The 16909-nt window shown below is 41.0% G+C and overlaps 1 protein-coding gene and 1 non-coding gene across 10 annotated transcripts in view; one reads left to right on the plus strand and one right to left on the minus strand.

Moving 5' to 3' along the window:
* Window positions 1–16909, minus strand: part of SPATS2 (spermatogenesis associated serine rich 2) — a 140389-nt gene that overhangs the window by 106868 nt on the left and 16612 nt on the right. The window contains exon 2 of one of the 9 annotated variants that reach the window (XM_064591294.1): window positions 7219–7325. The exons of the other annotated variants lie outside the window; for them this stretch is intronic. The gene's annotated coding sequence lies outside the window, so the exon portion shown is untranslated. The remainder of the gene's footprint in view (window positions 1–7218; window positions 7326–16909) is intronic. 9 annotated transcript variants of the gene reach the window in all.
* Window positions 856–959, plus strand: LOC123845081 (U6 spliceosomal RNA). Its single transcript, XR_006790926.1, has one exon. It is a non-coding gene; the product is annotated as a U6 spliceosomal RNA (small nuclear RNA).

Consider the following 16909-nt stretch of genomic DNA (forward strand, 5'->3'; position numbering starts at 1 on the left):
ACTAATATTACACTGTATGTTAACTAACTGGAATTTTTTAAACTGGAATTTAAATAAAAACTTAAGAACTAAACATTTCTTCAGGTCTTCATTTACTAATAAAGGCTCCTGTGTCACATAAAACTTACATTAAATAAATGTGTATCCTTTTAATCTTTGTCAGTTTAATTTTCAGACACAGCCAGGGATCTTAAGAGCTCAAGAAAAACTTTTTCCTCTTCTACAGAGCCTAAGGTAGAGAAAGGCTTATATCACTGTGTAGGTGTGGCTTTTGTCTAACACAGTAAACCCCTCAAAAAGATTCAGAGAATTCTACGTTGAGAAACATTGTCATCCTGGACTAAACAAGACAGTACAAAATGAAAAGAGGTTTTTGGGACAAACACCCCCTTCATGTTCAAACCCTATGGTTTAGGAAATTACTCAGCTGCAAACAAAGGATACATTTTATGGAAAAGGAAAGCTAATCCAGAGGGCAAAACCAAGAGCTATGAAGGATTGTTCCTAGGCAATATAGCCGAGCCCTAATCACAGAAGTGATGATATGGGCCTAGCTGGATTTCAGATTTGCTGTGGACCAACAACTATTCTGTTCCTTACATTTTTCTTTATTTTTTAACAGAAGTGTCCATAGTGGTTATCTTATGCCTGTCCACTGTTGCATACTGGGTGGGCTAGGGAGAGGTAATGTATCTCTTTAGCTTACAGGTCTTCAAAGTGAAAGTAATGGTACCCAGGGAGCTATACACAAGAAACAATATCCAAATAGCCTAACCTGCACCTGGATCTGATTTAGATGACAAGATCCTAGACCTCAAGCCTGAGCATGATGATGTATCAGGTAAGACCCCTCTGTGCTTTCTTTGGCAGCACATTACTAAAACTGGAACAATACAGAGAAGATTAGCATGGCCCCCGCACAAGGATGACACGCAAATTCTCAAATTCGTGAAGTGTTCCATGTTAAAAAAAAACAAAAACAAAAACAAAGACCCCTCTGAAAAGGGGTAAGTGTGTTTTGCACTTGGGAGGAATGTAAATAATCTGTGGCAGGAAGAACAACCAAAGTGGCTTTGAAATATGTCTGCATATTCTTGACACTCTTCCCAGAAAGAGGTGGAGTCTAATTCCCTTCCCTTTGAATATGCGTTGGCCTTACTGACTCACTTCTAATGAATAACATGCAATAGAAATGACACTGATTCTGAACTTAGGTCATAAAAGACAATACACCTCCCTTCTGGCTCTCTTATTCAGAACAAATGCTTCTGGAGCCCTAAGCCTCCATGTAAGAACTCTGGCTACGATGAAGCCCCTAGGTGGGGACTACACAGAAACAGAGATAGTGATGTTGAGGGATTATTCCAGATCCTAGTTATTTGGACTTCCCTGCTCAAGTGCCAGACCTGTGAGTCTAGAAGGAGAGAACACAAGACCCATCAGACTACAAGTGCATGAAAGAACTTGTGCAAGAATCACTTAGATAAGCCTAGTCAACACCCAGAACCTTGAGAGTTCTGTGCCAAGTTTGAAGTGGTTTTGTTCCTTGGCAATAGATAACTGCAACAGCATGCCTGGAGACCCCAGCCTGAAATGCTGGAAGGTCAAACTTAGCCTGCCTTGCTATATATACCATATATACTAACCAAATGACATCAAACAACATTTCCGCTCATCCAGCTCCTCCTCCTTCTCTCCAGCACCCACTGAAATATTTGATTTGATCATGGTAAAAGATATTTTGACTGATTTAAGACATACACAATTAAAATGTGACAATATGTTTCAAATTGTATGCCACTCTAGCTTTAAGTGTTATTTGAAATCACCTATATTTATACACAGTCCATGTTTCTTACTAGCATATTATTTCAGTTATTTTACAAATATTTTTGAAATGATTAAGTAATTTGAGACTGGTAGTCATACTACCTCCTCTACAACATAACACTAATTTGTAGAGTCTTAAAATGTGGTTCCTGCAACAGAACTAGAATAATCATCACTAATATATAATAACCACTATTTCTAAGGTCTTTTCATTTTTTTTAAAGAGGCTTTTTTTAAGAGTTTGTTTGTTTGTTTATGGAGCACAAGCATGGGGAGGGGCAGAGGAAGAAGAAGGAATCTCAAGCAGACTCTGTGCTGAGCACGAAGCCCAATCTCATGACCCTGAGATCATGACCTTGAGATCATGACCTGATCCAAAATTTAGAGTCAGACACTCAACCAACTGAGCCACCCAGGCACCCCAGGTCTTTTCATTTTTAAATGCTATGATCTAAATTCAGAGAAAATAAATCATCTGCATTTGAAGATACCCAATTCAATGTGCTTTAGATCACCGGCAGAGAATTTAATGTTCACAGATTATAAACATGATTAAGCTCACCTTCCACAGAGAAACTAAAACACCTGAGCCAAGAACTAATTGGTCCCAGCAGAATGGAAGAAGATACTCTGGAACAGGAAGAGCAAGGAGGCCTGAGGTGAAGATAACTTACTCTAAAAACTCTCCATTGTAAAAGCATTCCCAACTAGACATTTTAAGGAAAAAAACCTTAATCGTCTATGCCACCAAATAACTAAAACATCCTAAATTATTTAGCCGCAGTTTAATTAACCTTTTTCATCTTCCCTAGACTGTCAAATGTTTGATTTTTTTAGCAAGCAAGCACTGAGAAGAAAAAATCAAATATAATCGCAATCAGTTTGAGAAGAAATTTTAAAGAATAAAATATGTGTTCTGCTTTAGATGTGATTCTTTGACCATTGAGTATTACATATACCCAAAGCTTGGGTAACTAAAAGGAAAGAGAAGGTCAGTGTGCAAGTCTATTTAACCTACAATATGGCTGATTTTAAATATCAGCCTGGGTTCTGGGTCCTGATAGCACAGCCATTAAAAAGAAAAAAGGTTCTTTCTTACTCATAGGGCAAAAGTTTAGACTCTACACAAATTTTGAAATAAATAAAGGTCCCTTCCCACAGAGAATCCATAACTACTTCATTCTTCCTTCCTCATGCAAAAGTCCCAGTCCTTCAATAAAACGGACTTTGGGTGTCAGAAAAACACTAAACTTACTGAACTTAGTCACACTGAAGAATCATATATGAGAGCCCCTAACCTTCCTATGAGATTAAAGACTGTAAATAATATAATGCAACATAGTGGAAAACGTTCTGGATTCTCCCCCCAAAAAAATTCCTTTGAAGCTCTACATCAAAAAAAATGTGCCCTTCTACTTACCACCCTATCTTCCAGTACTTAGTACAGGGATAAACACAAAACAGTGCATAAATGAATCAATATTTTGCCTTTATCGCCCATATAAGAAACTTGCATTCTAGTTCCATTCTACCAGTAACAATCTACACAACCCTGGGGAAAGTACTTGCTCTCTCAAGCTTTAGATTTCAATACACAACATAAAATGAGGTGAGATGGAGACTGGGGAGGAGGATTAGACATTAAGTCTCATGAGGGCAACAACTCTGTCTTATTCAATACCTCTGTAACCCAGGCTAATAAAGTGGCTATGGTGCATTCAAATATATATTGAATGAAGTTTCTTCCAGCCCTGATTCCATAATTCTTTATCATTTGCTTAAATTATATTTGTTTTCTAAGCATGCAGTATATAGTCCAACATTCCTTCTCTACACTCAGCTCAATTAATAGTAAAGGCCTTTTAAAACTAGAATACTGGGACATCTGGGTGGCTCAGTCGGTTAAGCGTCCGACTCTTGATTTCAGCTCAGGTCATGATCTCAGGGTTGTGAAGTCGAGCCCCGTGTCTGGCTCTGCACTGGGCGGGGAGCCTGCTTATGATTCTCTCTCTTTCCCCCTCTGCCCCTCCATCATGCTCTCTCAAAAAAATTAAAAAATAAAAATAAATAAAATAAGAAGGTACGATTTGGACAAAGACAGGATGCCAGAAGCAATACAATTTTCCAGATTCTTCTGAGCTGGGTTTTGCAGTTTAATTTTACTGTGCTACTTAAATACACTATTAGAAGTACCTGGAATAGTGAGGTTAATCCATTGCAATCCAAAAATATATTCCAAACTCAAACACAATGTATTATTGTCTATTCTATATGTCCATCCTTTAGCATAAGTGATTGAGAACTGTATACATTTATTTAGGTTCATGCTTTTCACAGTATGCAACCAACAACTACCACCAACTCATTATTTAGAGTTCTTTCTATAACACCATATAAAAGCTGATATTTAAAAGGATCTTGTGCCTTTGAAACACTATCATCTCCAATTTAGGTGTAGCCTTCAAAAAGTTGGCCTATCTCTGTTATCAGGTAGTAATGCCTGCAATAAATTCAAGAACTTCAGCTTGAATAAGTTATTACAGTTGACATATTCCCAAATTATCCTAATTATTAAAATCTAAAAACAACTTTTGAAATATTAACCCATATCCTCACTAGCAATTTATAGTTTGTACCCTGCCACTTAGGATTTACTTTATGTTCATTCAGTCACCTACTATGTGCCAGATATTGTTCTAGCCCAAGGGTCAGCAAACAAAATTTTTCAATAAAGGGCCAGGCAGCAAATATTGTAGGCTTTACAGGCCATATGGTCTCTGTCACAATACTCAACTCTGCTGTTGGGAGTGTGAAAGCAGCCACAGACAATATACTAATGTAGGAGCATGGCTGTGTTCTAATTCAAGTTTATTTACAAAAACAGGCAGCTGGTCATTTTTGGCTTACCAGTCCCTATTCTACACCTATGGTGAGACAGCAGTGAAACAAATTTTTAAAATTAAAATTAAGGGCGCCTGGGTGGCTCAGTCAGCTGAGCATCTGCCTTTGGCTCAGGTCGTGATCCTGGGGTCCTGGCATGGAGCCCCGCTTCACTTCGGGCTCCCTGCTCCGTGGGGAGTCTGCTTCTCCCTCTCCCTCTGCCCCTCCCATGCTCATGATCTCTCTCTCTCTCTCTTGCTCTCTCTCAAATAAAATCTTCAAAAACAGGGCGCCTGGGTGGCTCAGTCGTTAAGCATCTGCCTTAGGCTCAGATCATGGTCTCAGGGCCCTGGGATCAAGCCCTGCATCGGGCTTCCTGCTCAGCGGGAAGCCTGCTTCTCCCTCTCCCACTCCCCCTGCTTGTGTTCCCTCTCTCACTGTGTCTCTCTGTGTCAAATAAATAAATAAAATCTTAAAAAAAAAAACTTCAAAAAAATTTAAAGTTAAAATTAATTAATTAATTACACATGCATATGCACACAGCCTATCGCATGCTGATAAATGCTATGGAGAAAAATAAAGCAGGGTAAAGGAGATAAAGAGAGCCAGAGCCTCATTGATACGGTGACATTTGAGCCTTACACCTAAAGAAAGAGGAAAAGCCATGCTGCCAACATAGGAGAAGCATTTCAGGGAGAGATAACAGGAAGTATAAAGGTTTTAAAGAAGGAACAACCTGGATCTTAGGAAAAAAGCAAAGATGTCCCTGTGACTGAAGGGACATGAGCAGAGGGAGGGGTCATAGGTAATTAGGCCAGAGAGGTAAACTGAGAACAGATTCTACAGTCTTTCAGGCCACTGTCAGAACTTTGTCTTTTACCTGAGATGGAAAGCCACTGGAAGATTTTGAGCAAAGGAGTGACAATCTAATTTGACTTTTTAGAGGATCATTCTGGATGTCTGTTGAGAACAGAATGTATAAAGACAAGGGCAGAAGCAGGGGAATAAGAAGACTAAATGTAATAATAATCCAGGAAAGAGAGAATGGCAGTTTGAATCTTGGTGGTAGCAGCAGAAATGGTGATCAGATTCAGTATGTATTCTGAAGGTAAAACATAATCAGATGTGGGGCGCCTGGGTGGCTCAGTCATTAAGTGTCTGCCTTCGGCTCAGGTCATGATCCCAGGGTCCTGGGATTAAGCCCCGCATCGGGCTCCCTGCTCTGCAGGAAGCCTGCCTCTCCCTCTCCCTCTGCCACTCCCCCTGCTTGTGTTCCTGCTCTGGCTAACTCTCTCTCTCTGTCAAATAAATAAATAAAACCTTAAAACAAACAAACAAACATGATCAGATGTGAGATGTTACAGAGACAGAGGCATCAAGGATGATTCCCAGGTTTTAGGCTCAAGTAACTGGAAGGACAGTCTTTATGTCCTAATATGGGGATGGCTGTGGGAAGAAGCCTGGGGAAACATTAAATTTGAGATGCATATTAGACATCCACGTAGAGATGTTAAGTAGGCAATGAGGTATACGAGTTTGAAGTTAATACTTTTACATTATGACTGTTCCCAGTATGTTCGATCTCTCCAACAGGTACCAATTCCTTAAGAACAAAAACACCTCACTTATCACTTTACTCACAAGTATTATCCTCCTCAAGACTATCTGCTCCTACTTTATATACAGTTCTAATAAGATTAGATTTCTAGGTTCTGAATCTATAAAAGACAGAAGCAGCAAATTTAAAGTAGGAGGGGGAAGGAGCTATAACTGACAGCTGACAAAGGAATAGATATTACAAAAAGCTGACAAAAACTAGAAGTATCTAGCATTCTGAGATTATTTACTATAGGAACAAACAGCTGTACATAAATATAAGTCATTAGTCCCTGAAGGCCTTTTGTTATAGCACAAAATATTTCTAATTATCTTTAGTTACATTTAATGAAATCAATTTTTCAATGATATAATACATTTTTTTAAATATTGCTATTATAAATGGAAGAAATGGGGATGCCTGGGTGGCTTAGTAGGTTAAGCGTCAGCCTTCGGCTCAGGTTATGATCCCAGGGTCCTGGGATTGAGTCCCGCATTGGGCTCCTTGCTCAGCAGGGAGCCTGCTTCTCCCTTTGCCTGCCATTCCCCCTGCTTGTGCTCTCTCTCTCTCTCTGACAAATAAATAAATAAAATCTTTTAAGGTGGGGGGGGCACGCCTTGGTGGCTTAGTTGGTTAGGTCGTGGTCTCAGGGTCCTGAGATCAAAATCTCCATCAGGCTCTCCGCTCAGCGGCAAGTCTGCTTCTCCCTCTCCCTCTGTGATCACTTTTGCTCTCTCTTAAATAAAATCTTTAAAAAAATAAATAAAAAAAAAATAAATGAAAGAAATGGCTGGCTCAGTCAGTACAGCATGTGACTCTTGATCTTGGGATTGTGGGTTTGAGCACCACACCGATTGTAGAGATTACTTTAAAAAAAATAAAATCTTAGAAAAAAAGTTGGGGGGGAATACCTGGCTGGCTCAGTCGGAGAAGCATGCGACTCTTGATCTTGGGGTCAGGAGTTCGAGGCCCATGCTGGGTGTGGAGATTACTTAAATAAACAAACTTAAAAAAAAAGCTGGGGGGGGGAGGAAAAAAAAGAAATGGTATGTACAAGTTAATATCAATTATTTGAAAATTTGATGTGTTATTTTCATAGGATTTATTGCAAGGGAGCAAATGAAATTACTTACATGAAAGTCACTAAATAAACATTTATTTTGGCCTCACCCTGTGCTGGAAATGATGGATATAAGAAAAAGCAACCTGTCATTCAAGTTCAAGTCTCTTTTTGAGGGATGGAAATATAAACAACTAATTGTAATACAATGTGATCAGCGGAATGAACACAGACTTTGAACTAAGATATCTGGGTTTGAATTTTGCCACTATTCTTAGCTTACAGTTTGAATTGCTAACCATTCTTAACTTGCCAGCCATTCAAAAACAAGTAGCAGGCCACAGTTGACCTATGTATGAGCAGTAGTCTGCCAACCCCTGGTGTACAGGAATATTGGGGGTGAATATGGTGATCAGAACAGATGATTCTGTTCCCTATTTCCTGGGTAAGAAAGGTTTGGAAGTTGGAGAGACACAGAGAGTCGAGCTGTGGCTGCTGGACATGTAACTCTCCTTCCTATTCTCTTTGCCTAGCTAACTGCAGCTCATCTTTCAGATCTCTGCTCCCTTGTCACTAACTCCAGAACCTGCACTCTTCCCCTCCCTACCCGATCTGAGACTAACCTGAGGCTTTCACTACAGACTTCCAAAGAACCCTCACTACAAAGCCTTCACATTAAATTATAATTTCTGGTTTAATTGTCTTCCCTGCTAGATTATAAATCCATGTAAATGGGAACCTTTCTACATGCTCAACATGATATCCTGAACATCTAGCCCAGTGCCGGGCACATAGTAAGTGCTAATAAATATCCACTGAAATGAATGAATCTAACAATAGTTGAGGCTCCCATCCAGCAACAGCTCTTTCAGGAACCTGTCAAAACACAAATCCTTGCAGGCACTTGGGTGGTTTATTTGGTTAAGTGTTCAACTCTTGATTTCAGCTCTGGTCATGATCTCAGGTACGTCAGATCAAGCCCCAAGACAGGCTCTCCTCTGGGCATGGAGCCTGCTTAAGATTCTCTCTCTCCCTCTCTCTCTCTGCCCCTCCCACCCAGCCCCCCTTGTGCTCTGTCTCTCTAATAAATAAATAAAACAAAACAAACAAACAAAAACACAGATCCTTGGGCAGATTCCCTCCTTCCAGACAGAACTTTACTCTCCCCTCCCAGGACACGGGTCAAACTCTTTCCTCTTCTAACTCCGTTTCCCAGGCCAGATTTAAGGAATCTAAAGCTAACTCTCCCTGAAACCTCTTCCTTCCTTTCCCTTTCCAGCCCTGATGGTGAGACTCCCTAATTCCTTATTGTAATCTTGCTGTCATTTCCCCAGCAAGCTAGTAACAGCATCATTTACATTTACCAGTTTCCAGACTATCTAGGATATTGAAGAATAGGGTACTGAAAACATCTAGATGTTGTACTCTAAGTTTTCAACAAGAAAGGGGAAAAAATAGAGGCAGGGCAGGTAAACAACAGGAAATAAAAGCGGAAATTCTAGGGGCGCCTGGGTGGCTCAGTCGTTAAGCGTCTGCCTTCGGCTCTGGTCGTGGTCCCAGGGTCCTGGGATCGAGTCCTGCGTCGGGCTCCCTGCTGGGCGGGAAGCCTGCTTCTCCCTCTCCCACCCCCCCTGCTTGTGTTTGTTCCCTCTCTCGCCATGTCTCTCTCTGTCAAATAAATAAATAAAATCTTAAAAAAAAAAAAAACAGAGGGGCGCCTGGGTGGCTCAGTCGTTAAGTGTCTGCCTTCGGCTCAGGTCATGATCCCAGGGTCCTGGGATCGAGTCCCACATCGGGCTTCCCGCTCTGCGGGAAGCCTGCTTCTCCCTCTCCCACTCCCCCTGCTTGTGTTCCTGCTCTCGCTATGTCTCTCTCTGTTAAATAAATAAAAAATCTTTAAAAAAAAAAAATTTAAAAAAAAAAAAGAGGAAATTCTAATTTCTGACTAGCTGCATGAACAGCCTCTTACTGTAGACCACGTTAGCCCCAGGAGTGCAGAGCAAGTAATGGAGCTATCGCTCCTCTGCCTTTCCCCCATCCTCTGCACCAGCACCAGCAGGGAAGTGAAGGGACCCCTTCACCCTCTATCCCTCACCTGCTTACACTACAATTTGCCTGTGACATCAAGACTCATCGCATTATGATCATTCCTTCTTTATATCACTTACCACAGGAATCCCAGGACTCTGGGTCATTCCAAATCCCTAAGTTCTCGTTCCCACATGGCTAAGTATATCCCCTTTCATCAACAGCTCCCCTCTCCTACTCAATTTCTGCTCCAAGTGATATCAGTTTCTCTGAGGCCACTGCTCTCTCTACAGTCCTACCTGTGGTTGCTCCTCTCCCACACCCTATACTACTGGGTCTCAGTCAGAAGAGGAGGTATTCATGTTGTCCCTCACTTCTGCTTCCAGATTATTCCCCTTCCTTCCTTCCTAAAACAGCTTCCTGTCAGATGATGCTACCACCTCCCACCCCTCTGTTGCATTCATCTGGCTATGCCTAGATTACTTCTCAAGCCTCCCAGATTTTTTTTTTTTAAGATTTTATTTATTTATTTGACAGAGAGAAACACAGCGAGAGAGGGAACACAAGCAGGGGGAGTGGGAGAGGGAGAAGCAGGCTTCCCGCTGAGCGGGGAGCCCGATGTGGGGCTCGATCCCAGGACCCTGGGATCATGACCTGAGCCGAAGGCAGACGCTTAACGACTGAGCCACCCAGGCACCCCCTCAAGCCTCCCAGATTTTAGTTCCTATCTCACTGGCCTGTCATAAGTCCAAGTGATTCACTCACTCACCTAGGCGACTGTTGCGATACTTGGCCTTCTCAGTTTCTTGACCGCCTCATAGGCAAACAACCCTGCCCTCTACCCTACTATAGCCACTCACTCCCTCAATCGATATCCTGTCCTAGAACGTGCCAACACAGTAACTACAGTCTCTCCATAATCTCTACTTCATCTGCACCCCACCCTCCAATCATCACTCCCTATCTTTTCAGGTTGCTCCTTCTAGCACCCCAACTCCAACAATACTTTGACCCCACCAGGAATTACAAGCCATTGATTCCACTCCCCTCTCAGGTCATCTCCTGCCTTAGCTTAGAGTTCAAAGTCCATTATAGCTTAGACTGAGGTCCACTCTCTTGCACGCACCTCAAGTGTCCTGCCCCCTCCCTCACTTCATCATATTTGCCTGGCAGAACACCCACCCTTATTAAATATAACTCCCTGTCAAACAACTAAACACTTCAGGACATTCCGGAGACAAATGGAAATTTGAAAACTGCCAGGAAACTGGATATTAAGGAATTATTAAAATTTTTGGTATGATAATGGTTTTTTTGCAAGCATCCATATCTCTTAGAAATATGAAATATTTGTGCATAAAATATGATGTCCCGAGTTGCTTCAAAATAATGTGCAAGAGTGGAAGTAGAGAAGTGTACAGATAAAACAAGATCGGCCACTAGTTAATATCTACCGAAGCTGTGTGACGAGTACATGATGGCTCTATTTTGTGTATTTAAAGTCTTCCCTAACAACATATTAAAAACAAAAAATACAATTGTCTCACTACTCTGTGCCTATACCATGCGGCTAAACGTGGCTTTGAAATGAAAAAAACAAAAACATATACCCACACGTCCATACTAAACCATCTCACTTAAAATTCACAATCACTAACTTCAAATGGTATCTTAGCTCAACATGACAATCCTACGACTTCTGCCTTATCTATTCATTCCTCCACTCCCCTATAGGTCCATTTCATGTCATTTCCTCTCTCCTCAAGCCATCAACACCTGTTCTACATCTTCACTCCTGGCTGCTGCCCTTCCTTCCATTTTCTCGGTGAAACAGGAAGCACTCACTACCGCTACCAGCCTGGATTCCTGTTTGCCTTGTCTTCCCTGTTACTTACCATGGATGAACCGACTGCTCCTAAGGCCAATGCCTCCACTTGGATACCAGATCCCCAGCCCATTCCCCATTGCCCTGCCTTCCCCCATTCCCACCTCTGCATCAGCACTGTTTCCTTCTCTATAGATCCTGTCCATCAGCATTATATAAAAACATTCTTATTTCTCCCAATTTATTTTTATTCTTTTTTACTGAGGTATAATTGATACATAATATTATAGCTGTTCCAGGTGTACAATTATTTCTCTCATTTTATTTTTTTTAAAGATTTATTTTTATTTGAAAGAGAGTGAGAGAGAGTGCACAAGAGGGGATAGGGTGAGAGGGAGAAGCAGACCCCCTACTGAGCAGGGAGTCCGATGCGGAACTCGATCCTGGGACTCCAGGATCATGACCTGAGCCGAAGGCAGTTGCTCAACCAACTTAGCCACCCAGGCGCCCCAATTTCTCCCATTTTAAAAGACAACTCTTTAACCCCAATTCCCCCTCCAGTTATGCATCCATTTCTCTGCTCTCCATGACAGCAGAACTAGAAGAAGCTGTCTATGCTCACTATCTCCAAATTCCTCTCCTCCCTTTCTCTTTCAAAATCACCCCAATGAGCTTTTATTTCCTGATTATTCCACCAAACCCTCTCCTATCAAGTTCAGCAACAACTTCCAAATTGCTAAATCCAATGGTCAATGTTCAGTTTTCATCTTATTTATATATCTGCAACATCTGGCACACCATACATATTCTTATTTTGTCTAAACGTTACCGTCTCCAGAACGTCAGCTCAATAAGGATAGGGATGTTTCTTCTGTTCACAGTTGTCTTTCTAGCACTGAGAAAGAACAGTGTCTAGTACATGTTCCATACATATTCCACTGATTCTAAAATGCCTTTTCCCCCCATATTTTAACATCTCTGAAATCCAGACACAACTGATGACATCTTTCAATTGTTGTATTTCTTCAAACCACCTATCACACTACCAACCCAAAACAACCTTTAATTAAAATCTCTGCTTGAGGGCACCTGGGTGGCTCAGTTGGTTAAGCGACTGCCTTCGGCTCAGGTCATGATCCCAGAGTCCTGGGATCGGGTCCCGCATCGGGCTCCCTGCTCAGCGGGGAGGGGAGTCTGCTTCTCCCTCTGCCCCTCCCCCCTCTCATGCTCGCTCTCTCTCATTCTCTCTCTTTCAAATAAATAAATAAAATCTTTAAAAAAAAAATCTCTGCTTGAGTGTTTGGTACCACTTGAGTATCTAGTGTGAATTCTGACTGAGAACCATTTCAAATCTCCAAGAAAGTTCTTCCCCCTCCTACACAACACCAGGATTGAGACATGCCTTCTGTCACTTTCTATGTGGTGGGTTTATTTCTCATTTACATTTTCATGTAGTTTCCCAGCTTTATGTAAGGCCTTGTAGAGACTACCCATCTTGGGCCTATTTTCTTTTTTTAGTAGGACATAAAATAGTGATGCATCTTACAACTGATAGTACCAAAATAGCAATACAAGCATATTATTTACAGAAATAGAAATAAATACAAAAAAGTGTTAACTAAAAAAGCTAAAACTGCCTCTGAGGAAAGTGAAATAAATGAGGAAAGCTTTTTTTTAAAACAAATTCTACAGAACTATTTGATTCTACACACTATATACACATATAACTTTGATAAAAATGAACCCTAAAACCGAAATAAAAGAAAAAAATTAAATAATCTTTGAGAAAAACAGAGGAGAGAGGAAAATGTATGTGGACACGGGGAAAAAAAGCAGGGGTCAGAAGGTAGGAAGCCCTTGAGTCTGTCTAGCAAGGGCAGAATAATGAGAAAGGACAAAAACAAAGGGAAGAACAGCTTAGCAAGGAGGACTGGAAACAAAGCATGCTAAAACAGCCTAAGATTAAAAAAAAAAAAAAAGCCAGAATAGGTTGTTTAATTGAAATTGTGGGGAATGATATAGAAATAGACCTTTTCAACTGAGCTCCATATTACCCATATTACTTAATGACCATCTCCATTTGGATATCCATTTGAATATACAAGTAGGAATTTATTTAAAATAGAAGATACAAACTAAACTAGTGACAGAAAGCAAATTGGTGGTTGCCTATGGGGGGCAAGGGAAGTGGAGGAGAGGAAACTTTTGGGGGTTATAGATATGTTCATTATCTTGACCCCGACGATAGTTTCACAGTGTATGTCAGAATTTAACAAACTGTCCACTGTAAATACATTAGTTTATTCTATGCCAATTATACCTCAAACATAATACCTATTGTTATAAAGTTGGTTTATAAAAAATAAGACAGGGAGAGCCACAGATTAGAACATTTGCAATGCATACAACTATAAAGGATTAGTATCCAAATGTATTAAGAATATTTATCAGTTTAAAGCAAAAACAAACAACTTAATAGAAAAATAAGCCATGGCAATTAACAAATAACACACAAGGGAGGAAACTTAAAAGACAATAAACAAACTGAAGTATGTTCAAACTCACTAACAATGGAGGAAAGGCAAATTAAAACATAAAATAGTATGACACTCATAAGATCAGCAAAAGTTATAAAGAACCAATAAAATTCAGGATTGTCATAGAGCAAAATGAATTCTTATATACTACTGATGAGTGTATAAATTGAAACAACCTCTTTGGAAAGCATTTTGATGATATCTAGAAAATTAAACATGCATAAACCTTAAGACCCAGAAATTCTACTCTCACTCATCAGCACAAGGAAACATGTAGAAGGTTCACACTACAACACTGTTTGTGATGGTTAAAAATTGGTTGGGGTGGGGCGGGCACCTGGGTGGCTCAGTCAGTTAAGCATCTGACTTCAGCTCAGGTCATGATCTTGGGATCCTGGAATCGACCCCACGTCGGGGTCCCCACTCAGCAGGGAATCTGCTTGTCCCTCTCCTTCTCCCTCTGCCCCTCCCCCTGCTCGTGCTCTCTCTCTCAAAAAAATAAAATCTTAAAAAAAAACAAAAAACAAAAAACTTGGGGCTCCTGGGTGGCTCAGTCGGTTAAGTGTCCAACTCTTGATTTTAGCTCAGGTTACTATCTCAGGCTTGTGAGATAGTGCCCTATGTAGGGTTCTGTGCTCAGCAGGGAGTCTGCTTGAGTTTCTCTCTCTCCCTCTCCCTCTGCCCCTCCCCCCCACTTGCACACACATGCGCTCTCCCTCTCAAATAAATCTTTTTAAAATTTTTTAAAAATAAAATGTATAGCCACATAACTGAACACCTATAGAAAACTTAAACTAGAGCTACATGTATTAACAAGGAACAAATCTCAAAAACCATGCTGAGCAACAAAAACAAACTGCCAAAAGATAAGCACAATATGATACTGCATTTATAAAATTAAAAAATTAAAATACTATTTTCCTTCTAAGAAGCCACAGATAAGACACATTATCTGACAAACCACTAAGAAAAAACTCTCCAGTTAATCAGTTGTAAAAATACATCACAAATGCAAAGATTAATTGGGGAGTTGGGGAAATATGCATCTTAGAACCAATGAAATACTCTTCTGTATAGTTTGTGTACATATACATAGTGAAATTTTTAAAAGCATGCAAGAGATTGTCACTGAATATGTTATAGTTGCTGCCTCTGGGGAAAGGAGGGCAACATAACTGCCATGTTTTCTTTAAAAAAAAAAATGTGGGGCCACCGGGGTGGCTCAGTTGGTTAAGCATCTGCCTTCCACTCTGGTCATGATCCCGGGGTCATGGGATCAAGCCCCACATCAGGCTCCCTGCCCAGCGGGAGGCCTGCTTCTCCTCTCCCTCTGCTCCTCCCCCTGCTTGTACTCTCTCCCTCTCTCTGTCGGATAAATAAAATCTTTGAAAAAATAAAAATAAATAAATAAATAAATAAACAATTGGTTTAGTTAGGTCAGTTGGGTGTCTGCCTTCAGCTCAGGTCATGATCCTGGGATTGAGCCCCGTATCTGGCTCCCTGCTCGGCGGGAAGCCTGCTTCTCCCTCTCCCACTGTCCATTTGTGTTCCCTCTCTCACTGTCTCTGTCTGTCAAATAAATAAATAAAATAAAATCTTTAAAAAAAAAAAAAAAAAAAAGAAGCCCCAGACTTTCAGACCTCTCATCTCCCATATTCTAATCCCCACACAGTTCTACACATCCCCTGCTCTGTCCCCATGTGCCACACATCTCTTCCCAAATTTTGAAATTCTTCCACTACATTTTCAACTTCTACTCTCAACATTTCCTTCAACTTCTTGTTCTAATTAAAATCTGGTTCTCGGGGCGCCTGGGTGGCTCAGTGGGTTAAGCAGCTGCCTTCGGCTCAGGTCATGATCCCAGGGTCCTGGGATCGAGCCCCGCATCGGGGGAAGTCTGCTTCTCCCTCTCCCGCTCTCCCTGCTTGTGTTCCTCCTCTCGCTGTGTCTCTTTCTGTCAAATGAATAAATAAAATCTTTAAAAAATAAAAATAAAAAAAGAATAAAACCTGGTTCTCCTCTGAGGCCATACTTCCCTCGCTGCCCTCAAGTGGTGAAAGTTTTCTTTCCCATACCCTTTATACCATTGGACCTGGGGGTAAGGAAAGTGCCCTCCTTGCTCCTCACTGATGCTTCTAAGTCAGTCTCCTTCCCTTTTCCCTAAAAAAAACCCTCCACTTTGAATATCATGTGAAAACTCTATTACCCCTTACCTGGTTGTGATGGTTAATTTTATGTGTCAGCTTGACTGGATCATGGGGTACCCAGATATGTGGGTAAAGACCATATCTGCGTGTGTCTGTGAGGGTGTTTTAGATGAGATTAGCATATGAAGTGGCAGACTGAGTTAAGCAGGTGGCCCTCCCCAATGTGGGTGGGTATCATCCAATTCATCAAAGGCCTGAATAGAATAAAAAGGTAGAGGAAGAAAGAATTCCTTCTGTCTCTGCCTGACTGCTGAACTAAACTACCTATCAGTCTTCTGCCCTTGGATTGGGACTTACACCACTGGTGTTCCTAGTTCTTAGGCCTTTGGTCTTGGACTGGAATTTACACCACCGACTTTCCTGAATCCCCAGCTTGCAGACATCAGATCATGGGACTTCTCAGCCCCCATAATTATGTGAGCCAATCCATATAATAAATCTCATTCTAGACAGATACAGATAAAAATGCAGATATAAAGATACAGACGAGAGAGATCGATCCTATGGATTCTTTTTCTCTGGAGAACCCTAAACTCTGACTCTCCACTACACAGATCCTGTCTTAAGTCTCAGTGATTTCACACACATGATCTTTCTAATACCCCATGTCTCTGAATTCCTTGATTCCAATGATCTTGTCCTTCACCCACGAAGCCCATGCATGATAATGCCTCCATGATCTCTATTTTTGTATCCCACTGCCTGACCATGACCTACACTCTTTATAGCTATCTTTATAGCTCTGTCTCTCACATACCCAAATTCCAACATCTTTGGATCTCAATGGGACCTTCAATTCATTGATTCTACCATCATTTCACCACCTCTTAGCCACTTCATGTCCTCCCTTTCTTGTTTACCTGGTTTAAATTCCACAATTTAAATGAGTCTATTATCATAACCACTCCCTTATATATATGCTCTATTCCCTTGACCTTCTCATGT

The sequence above is a fragment of the Mirounga angustirostris genome, unplaced genomic scaffold (genome assembly GCF_029215605.1).
Source record: "Mirounga angustirostris isolate CCGP_5_RB_7025 unplaced genomic scaffold, mMirAng1.0.hap1 SCAF_5, whole genome shotgun sequence".
In the NCBI taxonomy this organism is placed as follows: Eukaryota; Metazoa; Chordata; class Mammalia; order Carnivora; family Phocidae; genus Mirounga; species Mirounga angustirostris.